Source organism: Sorex araneus, chromosome X (genome assembly GCF_027595985.1).
Source record: "Sorex araneus isolate mSorAra2 chromosome X, mSorAra2.pri, whole genome shotgun sequence".
NCBI classification, from domain to species: Eukaryota; Metazoa; Chordata; class Mammalia; order Eulipotyphla; family Soricidae; genus Sorex; species Sorex araneus.
In genome coordinates this window covers 54,842,739-54,857,850 of record NC_073313.1, presented here as the reverse complement: position 1 = coordinate 54,857,850, position 15,112 = coordinate 54,842,739, and the positions used below count along the sequence as shown (strand labels likewise).

General features: G+C 41.1%; 1 pseudogene; it reads right to left on the bottom strand.

Moving 5' to 3' along the window:
* Positions 1-3,274: 3,274 nt before the first annotated feature.
* LOC101552710 (ribose-phosphate pyrophosphokinase 1-like) lies at positions 3,275-4,254 on the bottom strand (annotated as a pseudogene).
* Between the last annotated feature and the right edge of the window lie 10,858 nt (positions 4,255-15,112).

Here is a 15,112-nt window from a genome sequence, read left to right as displayed (position 1 = left end):
GAAATGACCTTCTTCAGTCAGAAATCAATGTAGTCTGATGTCAGAATGGCCACCCCTGCTTTTATTTTTTTATTTTTTTAATTTTATTTTTTTTTAAATTTTATTGAATCATCATGTGGAGGGTTACATAGTTCTCAGGATTATGTCAGTTATACAATACTCAAACACCCTTCCCTTCACCCGTGCCCATATTCCATCACCAACCACCCCATTATACCTCCCGTCCCCTCCCGCCCCCCCCAGTCCCCGCCCTTGTAAGTGATAAGTTTCACTTCGTTTTACGCTTTATCTTGGTTACATTCCATGTTTCAACACATAACTCACTATTGTTGCTAGGGTTTCCCCCCAAAAAAGAAAAGACAGTACCACTGTCAAGGAAGCATTTGATGGCTCTCCATTGCTGAGAATGCAGAGATATTAAGTCCCGCTGTTTGTTACATAACTTTTCTATTTTTTTCCTCCCTCATCCCGCGCCACCGAGTTCACGCCTGTTTAGTAATCACCACGCTGCCTGACAAAGGGAAAACAAACCAAAAAAGATGGTTATTTCCCGTCATCAGCCGGCGTGGGGCTCTGGCTTAGTTGATAGTCTGGTAGAATGTCTGCAAGCAGTTTCTGGAACCAAAAGTAATATGCTGGTATCGGGCCCGGCTCGAGATTCCACCAGCATCCCGCTGTTCCAAGTACATAATAATTTATTCCCTTGTATCCCATTCCCACGCCACCAGGTCCGTGTCAGCTTAATGGACATCATACTATGGTTAACGCCACGCCGCATTTCTTCCCGAGAAAGAAGGATATTTCTTCTCAGCCGGCGTGGGGATATGGCTTAGTTCAGTCTATAGAGATGGCTACCACTTTGGTAGCCTTCAATATTTCAGCAAAAGACTTACTATTCTTGTTAGGATTTCCCACCAAAGTCCAACCCGTTAAAAAGGAACCATTTCATATTGGTGATGATTAAATGACAATAGGTTGCGCGGCCATGGCAGCGGCCTCGCGGCTTTGAATTTCTGTATAAAGTCCAGGGAAAGTACAGCCAGAAATTACACGTCGCTACAAACTTTAACCCTATTATGGTCCCCCCCAAAGTCTAACCCATTACAAAGGAACCATTTCATATTGCTGATGATTAGATGACATTAGGCTGCCGCGGCTGCGTGGTTTTGGGTTTCTATATAAAGTCCAGGGAAAATTCTGCCTAAAATTCTATCGCTACAATCTTTTACCCTTCAACAAAAAACTCAGTACTATTGCTTGGAGTTTCCCCCCACAGTAAGCCCTGGCAAAAAGGAACATTTACACGTTGCTGACAATCAAGAGATATTAGGTCGCGCGGCTGCTATCGCAGCCGCACGGTTTTGGATTTCTATATGAAGTCCAGGGAAAATTCTTTTGGTAATTGCATCACTCGCTGGCAGCGCCTGGGCCAGGAGCTCCGAGCACACAGTTTGGAAGCATTTTGGGGGCGCCGCTCGTGTCCAAAGTGGTTCAGTTGCCTCCAGGGTCGATCTCGCGTGGGGCCGGAAAGGAGCGTCCCCACATGGCTCTGTGCTTAAAATCCACCCCTGCTTTTATATGGTAGTTCTTTGCCTGAAAGATTGTTTTCTAGCCTTTGACTTTGAGTCTGTTTTTGCTCTAATTTTTTGAGATGTGTTTCTTGCAGGCAACAGAATTTTGGGTTCAATTTTCTGATCCATCCTACAACTCTGTGTCTTTTAATTGGTGCTTTTAGCCCATTTACATTGAGAGATCATTGTTGTGGGGCTTTGTGCCATCTTTCTGCCGAAATTTGGCGTATTTAAGGGGCTTGTCTTGTCTTAAAGTAGCCCATTTAGTTGTTCTTGTAAGCATGGTTTTGAGTCTATGAAGTTCCTGAGCTTTTGTTTGTCTTTGAAACTAGGTGTTGTTTCTTCTATCATGAGAGTCTAGGTGGGTAAAGTATTTTTGGTGAGGCATTTATTTCGTTGAGTTTTTTCATTATATCCCACCACTGTTTTTGGGTCTAAGGGTTTCATCAGATAAGTCGGCTGTAAATCTTAAGGGTGCTCCTTTATAGGCAATTCTTTTCTTTGATCTTGCTGCTTTCAGAACTTTGTCTCTGTCTAAGGTTTCCATCATTTTGATCAGAATGTGTCTTGGTGTATTTTTTTTTTGGATTTCTTCTAGCTGGTACCCTTCGGGCCTCCTGAATGTGGTTGCATGTGTTCTTGAGTTCTGGGAATAGCTTAGCAATGATGTTTATGACGGTTTCTTCTTCATCAGGGTTTTCTTGCTATCCTTCTGGGACTCTAATAATTCTTTTTTTTTTGACAGATCACCATTTGTTTTTATTGATTTTTTCTAAAGAGTCAAATCTTTTTTACAGCTTATGAAAGGCCAAATAGGTACAAGGAAGACAAAAATTAAAGAGTTAAATTAAAAGGCAGTATGCCACCACCTATTAACTTACTACCCCAGGGGTAGCAGGGTATGGAAGAGTACGCTACAGTAATCTCACGGAAGTGGTATAGAATACCTAGAGGAATTCAGTTGTTTTGGAAGACTGTGATAACATGATCAGCTGGGTTTCTCAGGACATCTGGCCAGGAAGATGTAGCTATTTCAGTGACGCCAAAGGTAAGGATGAGTATAAAGAAGAATCCTTGTCATTGAATCACATGATTGTGACAATTAGGCTTTTTTTCCCCTCTCAAGTCTTTGTTGTGCCATGCACTGGCTCCCCTTGGGTGCCAGCTGAGCACTGCTCAAGCTAGGTAGAGAACCACTGCATACAAGGATTTGGCAACCAGGTCTTATGCAATTATTTGACATAGACTTTAAAAACCCAAGAGACTTAGGACTGAAGTGCGAAGAGGGGAGGGTGGTGTTTGGAGCAACGCTGGGGTTGGTTTTGTTATTAGCAGATCTGAATCATGGAAGCCCAGAAATATTGTCATGCAAATATTTGTAAAAGATCAGATGAGCTTTTCCAATCCCCAACAGCCCTCCACGACACCCTCCAGCTGCTAAATCTAGCAAAAGCTGAGCAGGAGTAAAAACGGCAAGACCTACTGAACTCAAGCAGCAAGAAGGAAGGAAATAGTACAGCGGGAAATCTGAGTTATTCATCTCAATTTACCTCTGCCTACAATTAAGAGCAACACTAAAGTGGGTGCACTAAACTAGAGCAAGCTGGTTCTTCTGCTCAATCTTTGAGTACCAAGGAGAAGAAGGGTGACAAATAGGGAGGTGTGGGGTAGGATGGGGATGGGGCTGGATCACTGGATTTTTTTTATAGCCCTGGTCGTTTTCCTATTATAAAGGGACATGGCTGAACAGGTAGGAAACTGACTCCCCATTGTGAGTTCTCCTGATGGCTTCTGCCAGGATCATGGAGATGTCGATCACCTGTATTTTGGAGCAATGTTTCATCTTATCCTCCTGAGGTATGGTGTTGGTGACTACTACAGCTTCGAAACATGCATTGTTGATGCGAGAAATGGCTGGACCCGAGAAGATTCCATGAGTCAAGATAGCATAAACTCTGGTGGCTCCAGCTGAGAGAAGTTTGTCGGCTGCATGACAGATTGTACCACGAGTGTCAGCCATGTCATCCACCAGGATGGCGACCCGGTCCTTCACATCGCCTACCAGCACCATACGGTCCACTTCATTTGCCATCTTCCGTTCTTTGTGAATCAAGGCAAAATTTACATTCAACCGGTCAGCAATGGAGGTCACTCTCTTAGCTCCATCAGCATCTGGTGAAACAATGGCACAGTTTCTCCACTCAGAGATGTTCTCTCGTATCCACTTGAGGACAGCTGGCTCTGCATAGAGATTGTCCACTGGGATATCAAAAAAGCCCTGAATTTGGGAGGCATGAAGGTCCATGGTGATAATATCGTCTGCACCTGCTACAGAAAGCATATTTGCATCAAGCTTGGCGGATATTGGAGCTCGGCTCTTATCCTTCTTGTCCTGTCTTGCTTAAGGGAAGCACAGGATGACCGCAGTAACTCGGCTGGCTGACGTGATCTTGCAGGCATTAATCATTATCAAAATCTCCATGAGGTTATCATTGATTTCACCACAATCACTCTGCACAACGTAGACATCCTCTCCCTGAACACTTTCACCAATTTCCACACAGGTTTCCTGGTTACTGAATTTCTTAGTCACCACCTTGCCTAGCTCCAGGCCCAGGCGGTCAGCAATTTTCTGGGATAAATCCTGGTGGGAGCTGTCGCTGAAGATCTTGGTGTTTGGCATCCTGGTCAAGTACCCTAACACTCTCCGTCCACCGATTACCGCTGCTGGCGAAACCCGAACTGAAGTTGGCCCAGACACTCAGTACTAACCAGCTTGCTTACCACACTGCCATCTTACCTGGGACTCTAATAATTCTTATGTTTTCCTCTTGGCTTTATCCTGATCTTCTCTTGACATCTGTTTGTGGAGTTTTTTGTCTCTTTTCCATTTTCTGCTGTTCTCTGGAGAGTCTCTGCACTTCATCTTGTAGCTTTCTGACTCTGTCCTCAGCAGCTGTTACTCTGCTGAGGAGGCCTTCCACTGAGTTTTTTAGTTTGTCTACCAGGTTTTTCAGTCCAGGAATGAGCCCTGGATATTGGGCGGATACCTGGACGGGAGGAGGAAAGACGTTCCCTGGAACGTTGCTGCTTAGGTGTGCATGGTTCATCTCAATTCCTGTCCCCTGCAGTTATGGGTTAAAAACCAGCTGGGCAAGGGTCTGCTCAGTCCTGTGGCTCCGGTAAGGAGGCCTGGTTACCAAGCAGATACCTGGATGGGAGGAGGCGAGATTTTTTTAAATTATTTTACTTGGTTCACAGCACTGTTAATATTCAGATTTCATGCATAGAGCATTCCAATACCACATCCTCCACTAGAGAGTGTGTTGTCCTCCACTATTGTCTCAGGTTTTCCTCCCAACACCCTGTTCCCCATCTGTGCTAAGCTCGGTTCTGTAGACCAGTTCTCAGGTTCTGTTGTCTTTGAGTATTTGGTATTCCCATAATATGTTTCTCTATATTTCATGTAAGAGATAATTTTGTACATGTCCCTCTCCTTTGGGCTCAGTTCACTCAACATTATAAACTATAATTCGACCCTTGTATGTCAATTTGAAAGATTTTTACCTTTTGCTCAGAAGTATTCAATTTTTTTGTGTGTGTGTTTGTATATATGTATACCTCTGCATAGAAGTGGATTTGCTGGGTAATATGGAAACTCAATTCTTAGTTTGTTGACAGGTTTCTATATTATTTACAAAATGTTTTAACCAAATTAACATCCCCACTGGCAGTGGGCTCCTTTCTCCTTATTTAAATTGTATTTTTAAATTTTCTGATATGTACCAGTCTTATTGGCATGAGGTGACCCTTTATAGTCATCTTGATTTGCATTTCCCTGATAAGTGATTTATTGACCATTTGTATGTCTTCTTGAGGGTAGCTATGTTTTTTCCCTTCTCCCCATTTAAAAAAATTTATTAATTCTTTATTAATGAATCACCGTGAGGGTACAGTTACAGATTTACATATTTTCATGCTTGTGTTTCAGTCATAAAACGCTCAAGTACCCATCCCTCCACCAGTGCCCATTCTCCTCCACCGATGACCCCAGTATCCCTCCCACCACTCCATCCCATCCTGCCAAACCCACCCGCCTCTGTGGCTGGGCATTCCCTTTTGTTCTCTCTCTCCCTTTGGGTGTTGTGGTTTGTAAAAGAGGTATTCAGTGGCCACCGTGTTTAATCTATAGTCTAATTTCAGCACACATCTCCCATCCTGAGCGGATCCTCAAACCACACTTTACTTGGTGTTCCCTTCTCTATCTGAGCTGCCTATTCCCGCAGCATGTGAGGCTGGCTTCGAAGCCGTCGAGCAAACCTCCTGGTACTTATTTCTATTATTCTTGGGTGTTAGTCTCCCATTCTGTTGTTTTATATTCTACAGATGAGTGAAATCTATATATATGTGTGTATATATATATATGACTCATTTCACTTAGCATGATACTTTCCATGATGATCTACTTATATGCAAACTTCATGACTTCATCTTTTCTAACGACTGCATAGTATTCCATTGTATATATGTACCAAATTTTCTTTAACCAGTCACCTGTTCTTGGGAACTCAGGTTTTTTTCCAGATTCTGGCTATTGTAAACAGTGCTGCAATGAACATACAAGTACAGATGTTACTTTGACTATACTTTTTTGCCTCTCCAAGATATATTCTCTGAAGTGGTATTGCTGAGTCAAATGTGAACTCAATTTCTAATTTTTTGAGAAGAGACCATATTGTTTTCCAAAAGGGCTGAACCAGTCGCATTCCCACCAGCAGTGTAGGAGGGTCCCTTTCTCTCCACACCAATGCCAACATCAGTTGCTTTTGTTCTTTTGGATGTGTGCCAATCTCTGTGGAGTGAGGTGGTATCTCATAGTTGTTTTGATCTGCATCTCCCTGATGATTAGTGAAGAAGAGCATTTTTTCATGTGACTTTTGGCCATTCGTGTTTCTTCCTTGAAAAAGTTTCTGTTGAGTGTAGGGATATTCCACCCTGTTCCATTGGTCTACGGCTCTGCCTTTGTTCCAGTACCATGCTGTTTTAATTGTTACTGCTTTGTAGTAAAGATTGAGGTTGGGGAGGGTGATGCCTCCCATCATCTTTTTCCCAAGAATTGTTTTAGCTATCCTTGGACGTTTGTTATTCCATATGAATTTTAGGATTGCTTGATCCATTTCTTTGAAGAATGTCATGGGTATACTTATAGGGATCGCATTGAATCTGTATAATGCTTTAGGGAGTATTGCCATTTTGACAACATTGATTCTCCCTATCCACGAGCAGGGTATATGTTTCCATTTCCTCATGTCCTCTTTGATTTCATGGAGTAGCGTTTTGTAGTTTTCTTTGTAAAGGTCTTTTACTTCCTTGGTTAAGCTGATTCCGAGGTACTTGATTTTCTGGGGCACGATTGTGAATGGGATTGCTTTTTTCATGTCCCTTTCCTCTGCCTCATTGTTTGCATATATGAAGGCCATGGATTTTTGGGTATTGATTTTGTAGCCTGCAACTTTACTGTATAAGTCTATTGTTTCTAAGAGTTTCTTAGTAGAGGTTTTAGGCTTCTCTAGATATAGTATCATGTCGTCTGCAAATAGTGAGAGTTTGATTTCTTCCTTTCCTATCTGGATGCCCTTAATCTCTTTTTCTTGTCTAAGAGCTATCGCAAGTACTTCCAGTACTATATTGAAGAGGAGTGGTGAGAGTGGGCATCCTTGTCTTGTGCCCGATCTCAGAGGAAAGGCCCTTAGTTTTTCCCCGTTGAGGATAATGCTTGCCAACCCCAAATGTATGATCATCTAATCTTTGATAAGGGAGCAAGAGATGTGAAGTGGAGCAAAGAAAGCCTCTTTAACAAATGGTGCTGGCACAACTGGACAACCACATGCAAAAAAATGGGTTTAGACCTTGACCTGACACCATGCACAAAAGTCAGATCAAAATGGATTAAAGACCTCAACATTAGACCACAAACAATAAGGTACATTGAAGACAAGGTCGGCAAAACCCTCCACGATATTGAAGATAAACGTACCTTCAAAGGTGACACGGAACTAAGCAATCTAGTAAAAAAAGAGATCAACAAATGGGACTACATTAAACTAAAAAGCTTCTGCACCGCAAGAGATACAGTGACCAGAATACAAAGACTATCCACAGAATGGGAAAGGATATTTACACAATACCCATCAGATAAGGGGTTGATATCAATGGTATATAAAGCACTGGTTGAACTCTACAAGAAGAAAACATCCAACCCCATCAAAAAATGGGGCGAAGAAATGAACAGAAACTTTACCAAGGAAGAAATACGAATGGCCAAAAGGCACATGAAAAAGTGCTCTGCATCACTAATCATCAGAGAGATGCAGATCAAAACAACCATGAGATACCACCTCACACCACAGAGATTAGCACACATCCAAAAGAACAAAAGCAACCGCTGTTGGAGAGGATGTGGGGAGAAAGGGACCCTTCTTCACTGCTGGTGGGAATGCCGACTGGTTCAGCCCTTCTGGAAAACAATTTGGACGATTCTCAAAAAATTAGATATTGAATTCCCATTTGACCCAGCAATACCACTGCTGGGAATATATCCCAGAGAGGCAAAAAAGTACAATCGAAACAACATCTGCACATGTATTTTCATTGCAGCACTGTTTACAATAGCCAGAATCTGGAAAAAACCCGAATGCCCCAAAACGGATGACTGGTTGAGGAAACTTTGGTACATCTATACAATGGAATACTATGCAGCTGTTAGAAAAAAGGAAGTCAAGAATTTTGTAGTTAAGTGGATGGGCATGAAAAGTTTCATGCTGAGTGAAATGAGTCAGAAAGAGAGAGACAGACATAGAAAGACTGCACTCATCTATGGTATATAGAATATCAGAGTGGGAGACTAATACCCAAGAACTGTAGAAATAAGTACCAGGAGGTTGACCCCATGGCTTCGAGGCTGGCCTCACGTTCCGGGGAAAGGGCAACTCAGAGAAGCGATCACCAACTACATTGTAGTCGAAGGCCATGTGGGGGAAGGGAGTTGCGGGCTGAATGAGGGCTAGAGACTGAGCACAGCGGCCACTCAACACCTTTATTGCAAACCACAACAGCTAATTAGAGAGAGAGAACAGAAGGGAATGCCCTGCCACAGTGGCAGGGTGGGTTGGGGGGGAGATGGGATTGGGGAGGGTGGGAGGGACGCCGGGTTTACGGGTGGTGGAGAATGGGCACTGGTGAAGGGATGGGTTCCCGAACTTTGTATGAGGGAAGTATAAGCAGAAAAGTGTATAAATCTGTAACTGTACCCTCACGGTGATTCTCTAATTAAAAATAAATAAATTATTTAAAAAAAAAAGAAAAAGTTTCTGTTGATTTCTTTGACCCATTTTCTGATGGGATTGGATGTTTTCTTCTTGTAGAGTTCAAACAGTGCCCCATATACTGTGTAAACACACAAAAATGAGAAAAGAGAGAGGGCACTCCACACCGGGCACAGGGCAGCGGCGCTCTCTCTCTCCCTCCGCCTGCGTTTGGTAGTCTCCAGTCGCTTCCTCCACCCTGGGGAGGTTGATGGTGATGACGAGGCAGGTGAAGGAAGGAACGAGGGCCAGGCTGGTTGGTCTCAGTTGCAGTTTATTCCATCCCCATCTCCATTCTCCTCTGATTCTCCTCCTGTTTCTTCCTCCTTCATGCTACTTAATTCTCCTTCTCCTCTCGATCTGGATCTGGATCTAGTTTCTCCAGATCTCACACTGGGACTCGCCAGCCCCAGCCCACTCTTACAGGCTAGTTAAATCCCCAAGCATGAGGGGTTGGGGCTTACAAATAGGTGTGTTCACAATCAATAGGGGTAAAGTTCTTTCCCTCAGGGGATGCTTCTTCTAGGACAAATTCTCTTTCAGCAGAACACCCACCCAAGAGTGGAATCCCATGGGTGTGTTTCTCCTCTCCTTGTCCAACTAACATATAAGCATTCATAATGCCCTGGGTCTGTCCCGTCCCTCCTTGGGACCCTGCTTTTAGGGGCGCTAGGAAGTAAGGGCAGCTGAGGCTTAAGTCAAGAAAGCAGATGCCTGGGAATGAATAATATTCGAAGCCAATTAAATCCCATGTTACCAAAGCATATTAACAACTGTCTTTCTTTGTCCGTACAAAAAGAACATTGTTTTAAAGTAAACTATTCAAAAGACATGAGGAGAGGAGCAAGGCAATATTAACTTACAATGCAAATTCAATGTCCTAGAAAGGTCTGACCTTACACATTAACAGAGTCTGATTAGGGGAAAAGCTGATTAACTGTTTGGGGAAGAGAGCATAGAAGCGGTTACAGATAAACAAAGGAATGGGGGTGACTTGGGAGCACTTTGATGGCTGTGACCTGATATACCTAAGCTTCCTGTAGCAAGGGGAACAGGACATACCAATATTGTCTAAAAATGTTTAGAGCTTATTACCAGATATGCCTAAACTCTTTATGGCAAGGGAGAAAGGACAAACCAATGATATCTACAATATACCCTTGATATAACTCCTTATCATATGGATATTGGGTGAATATCCTTTCCCATTCTGTAGATTGTCTTTGTAGTCTGGTCACTGTATCTTTTGCAGTGCAGAAGCTTCTTACTTTAATATAGTCCCATTTGTTTATCTGTTTCCACTTGTTTGATCAGTTGCGTGTCATCTTTTTTTTTAAATTTATTTATTTTTAATTAGAGAATCACCGTGAGGGTACAGTTACAGATTTATACACTTTTGTGCTTATACTTCCCTCATACAAAGTTTGGAACCCATCCCTTCACCAGTGCCCATTCTCCACCACCCGTAAACCCAGTGTCCCTCCCACCCTCCCCAATCCCATCTCCCCCCCACCCCACCCTGCCACTGTGGCAAGGCATTCCCTTCTGTTTTCTCTCTCTAATTAGCTGTTGTGGTTTGCAATAAAGGTGTTGAGTGGCCGCTGTGCTCAGTCTCTAGCCCTCATTCAGCCCGCAACTCCCTTCCCCCACATGGCCTTCGACTACAATGTAGTTGGTGATCGCTTCTCTGAGTTGACCTTTCCCCGGAACGTGAGGCCAGCCTCGAAGCCATGGAGTCAACCTCCTGGTACTTATTTCTACAGTTCTTGGGTGTTAGTCTCCCACTCTGTTATTCTATATACCATAGATGAGTAGTTGCGTGTCATCTTTGAAGATACCTTTAGCTTCAATATTGTGGAGGGTTTTGACGACCTTGTCTTCAATGCACTTTATGGATTGTGGTCTGATGTTGAGGTCTTTAATCCATTTTGATCTGACTTTTGTGCATGGTGATAGGTCGAGGTCTAAGCTCATTCTTTTGCATGTGGTCGTCCTGTTATGGAAGCACCATTTGTTAAAGCAGCTTTCCTTGCTCCACTTCACATTTCTTGCTCCCTTATCAAAGATTAATGATCATACTTTTGGGGTTGTATGTAGGGATATTCCACCCTGTTCCATTAGTATGTGGCTCTGCCTTTGTTCCAGTATCATTCTGTTTTAATTGTTACCGCTTTATAGTAGAGTTTTAGGTTGGGGAGGGTGATGTCTCCCATCGTCTTTTTCCCAAGAATTGCTTTAGCTATTCGTGAGCGTTTGTTTTCTATATAAATTTCAGGATTGCTTGATCCATTTCTTTGAAGAATGTCATGGGTATCCTTATAGGGATAGCCTTGAATCTGCATAATGCCTTGTGGAGTATTGCCATTTTGACAATGTTGATTCTCCCTACCCATGAGCAGGGGATATATTTCCATTTCCTCATGTCCTCTTTTATTTCGTGGAGTAGTGTTTTATAGTTTTCTTTGTAGAGGTCCTTTACTTCCTTAGTTAAGCTGATTCTGAGGTACTTGATTTTCTGGGGCACAATTGTGAACGGGATTGCTTTTTACATGTTGTTTTCCTCTGTCTCATTATTTGTGTATAGGAAGACCATGGACTTTTGGGTATCGATTTTATAGTCTTCATTCTCCCATTTTTATGGGGGTTGGAGTTTTCTTTTACATTTTGGAAAAGGGATTCATTGTTTATTTCTGGAGTATGATATTTTTTCTGTTGGATTTGATTAGATTAGAATCTATGTAATAGGGTTTGTATTTATGAAAAGGATTTGCTGATTTTTTAAAATTTAAGCTTTGTAAGTTCTGTATATTAGGTATTAACCCTTTTTTGAGTGGTGAAAAAATATTTTCTCTGATAGTAATCAAACATCACAGCATGATTTAAATGAAATAAAACAAGTATACCAATTAATGAGACAATAAATAAATCCTCATAAGTATAGACAACAAATTTATGTTAGAAGATCTGAGAACATAAAATGAAGTGAGGGAAATCTCTTCACTACATGGTATTGTATGACTCGAAAGCCCTATGCCAAGGATCTCTCCCACTCTCTTAGATTATTCACAAAATTAGCTCATAAAATTTTAAGACATAAATATAAGATCTGATACCATCAAAACTGATTGTAAAGTATCATTTAATTCTGGTCATTGTTTCTTCTATGGTGCAGAATCTTTTTAATATGCTGAGTCTTATTTGTTTATCTTTGATTTTGTTGGCTTGGCGAGTGGCATTGATTCATTGAAGATGCTTGTAGAATCAATGTAATGAACGGTCTGTTTCCCCTAAGTTTTCCTCAATATGCTTTATGGATTCAGGTCTGATATTGCAGCCTTTAATGCATTTTGAATCCGTTTTTATATATGACATGAGCTAGGGGTCTGAGTTCATTTTTTAAAAACTGTTACTGGTTACCTTTCCTGGCAGCATTTACTGAGCAGGCTTTCCTTTATCTACTTCATAGTATTAACTCCATTGTCAAAGATTAGATAACCATATGCTTGAGGAACTATAGTTTTTAATTCTGCTTCATTGGTCTAAAAGTCTGAGTCTTGATCCTAAAAGCCCTGTAACTGTTCTCACAGTGACTCAATTAAAAAATAAATTAAATAATTAAAAAAATAAAAAAAATTTAAAAGTCTGTCCTTATTTCAGTAGCACACTGTATTAATTACTATACATTTGTGCTACAAAGTTAGTAAAAGAAAAGTCCCCCATCTTTTTAAAAAAATTACTGAATCACTGTGAGATAGTTACAAGTTTCCCCATCTTTTATCCTAGAAATGATTTAGCTATTAAGAGGATTTAAATACTCCATATGCATCATCTGGTCTATGTCTTTTATAAGATAACATAATATGAGACTAACACCCAAGGACAGTAGAAACAAGGGCTGGAAATATTGCTCCATGGTTGGAAGCCAACCTCATGAGCTGGGGGAGAAGGTAGCTGGGATAGAGAAGGGATCACTAAGTCAATGATGGTTGGAAGGATCGCTCGGGATGGGAGATATGTGCTGAACATAGATAAAGGACTAAACATAATGTCCTCTCATTGTAAATTATAATGTCCAAAAGTAGAGAGAGTAAGAGAGAAATTGTCTTCCATAGAGGCCGGGGGAGGAGTAGGATAGTGGGGGGCGGTGAGGGATACTGGGGACATTGGTGATGGAAAATGTACACTGATGGAAGGATGGTTGTTGGAATATTGTATGACTGAAACTCAAACTTGAAAGCTTTGTAACTGTATCTCATAGTGATTCAATAAAAAAGAGAAAAGAAAAAAAAAAACCCTCATGAGTATTTTTACAGAAACTGCAGTGAATGTTTATATTGCTTTGGGTAGGACATATTTTAATAATATGAGTCTTTCCAGTGCCTGAACAAAGCATGATTTCCAGCTCCTTGTAATTTCTTTTATTTATTTTATTAGAGATTAATATTTTTACATATCTTTCACCTCTTTTGTAATCTGACTCCTTGGAAATTGTGTTTGAGTCACAATTGTAAAACAAATTGTTTCCTTTGTTTCACTCTCTTATATTTTATTATTTGCATATAGGAATTTCATAGATTTCTGTGAGCTACTTTTTAGCATACCATATTGCTGTACCTGTTTATTGTTTCCAGAAGTTTTTCTAGTTCCTTCTATCCTTATTTTATAGAGATTTTTTTATTCTGAATGAATATTGAATTTTGTCAAATGCTTACTATGCATATTTTGATGTTATATAGTTTTGATATTTCCTTGTAATCATTTGGTTGACTTGATTACATTAAATCATCCGTGTACCCTTGGTATAAATCCCACTTGATCATAGTATATGATATTTTGAAGTATTGTTGGATTTGGTTCATTGATAACTTGTTTAGGAACTTTGAGTCTATAGTCATCAGGTGTTTATCTATAGTTTTTTCAGTAGTGTCTCAGTCTGCTTTCTATATCAGAGTGATGTTTGCTTTACAAAAACTGTTTGGAAGGGTTCCTGTTTCTTTGACTCTCTGAAAGGGAAGGATGATAAGGGGTAGGTCTTCTTTAAAGGTTTGGAAGAACTCTCTAGTAAACACTTCTGTGCCTAGAATTTTGCTTTTCAGTAGAATTTTTATTACCAGTTTGATTTTATAGATATTATTTGGTTTATTCAAGTTGCTCTGCTTCCTCTTAGTTTAAGCCTTGGAAAGTTGTGAGAGTCAAAAATGTATCCATTTCTTCTAAGTTTTCCAATTTTGTGTCAAAGAGATTTTCAGAATAATCCCTCATGGTCTTTTGAATTTCTGTGTTATCTATTGTGACATCTCAACCTTTCATTTCTAATTTGCTTCATTATTCATTATTCTAATTTGCTTCTAACTTGCTTCATTCACTATATTTCTTTCTTTGTTGAGTTTGACAATTTTATTTTATATTTATTTTTAAAAAAATTTTTAATTGAATCACCATGTGGAAAATTACAATGCTTTCAGGCTTAAGTCTTAGTCATACAATGCTGAAACAACCATCCCTTCACCAGTGCCCATATCCCACCACCGAAGACAAAAAAAAAAAAACAGTACACCTCCCATCCTGCCCCCCTGCACCCCCCGCCTTGTAACTGATAAATTTCACTTTACTTTCTATTTACTTTGGTTACATTCAATATTTCAACACAAACCTCACCATTATTATTAGGAGCACCCCACTAGAGTCAGACCTGTTGTGAAGAGAAATGAAGTCGCGCGGCTGCAGTAGCAGCTGTGCATTTTTGTATTTCTGTACTTTAACAACTAAGTCCAGGGAGATTTCTTCCGGATATTCGATCATTGCAAGCTTGTAAACCCCATCTGTGGTTGTCATAATATGGCGGTCCCCACGCCCTTCATCCCCAGGAAAAGACAGGCGAGAGAGAGAGAAATACCTTTCCCCTCCAGGGCGGGCATGGGGTCGCAGTTTAGTTCTCTGGCTGGAGACAATCTGCAAATAGCTGCCCATATTGAAGTTGGTTCAGCTGGGTCTGGATTCACGCTTGTGCAGCTGCGGAGGAGCTGCACTTGCGTGCGGCCCCTGGGGTCACATCTCGGCAGCGATGGGAGGGGCCGGTGCCTCCCACCTTACCAAGAGCACCCTCGCGCCCTTTTGCTGCAGTTTTAGTCGTAAAATCCCATCTGTGGTCATCATAATATGGCATCCCCACGCCCT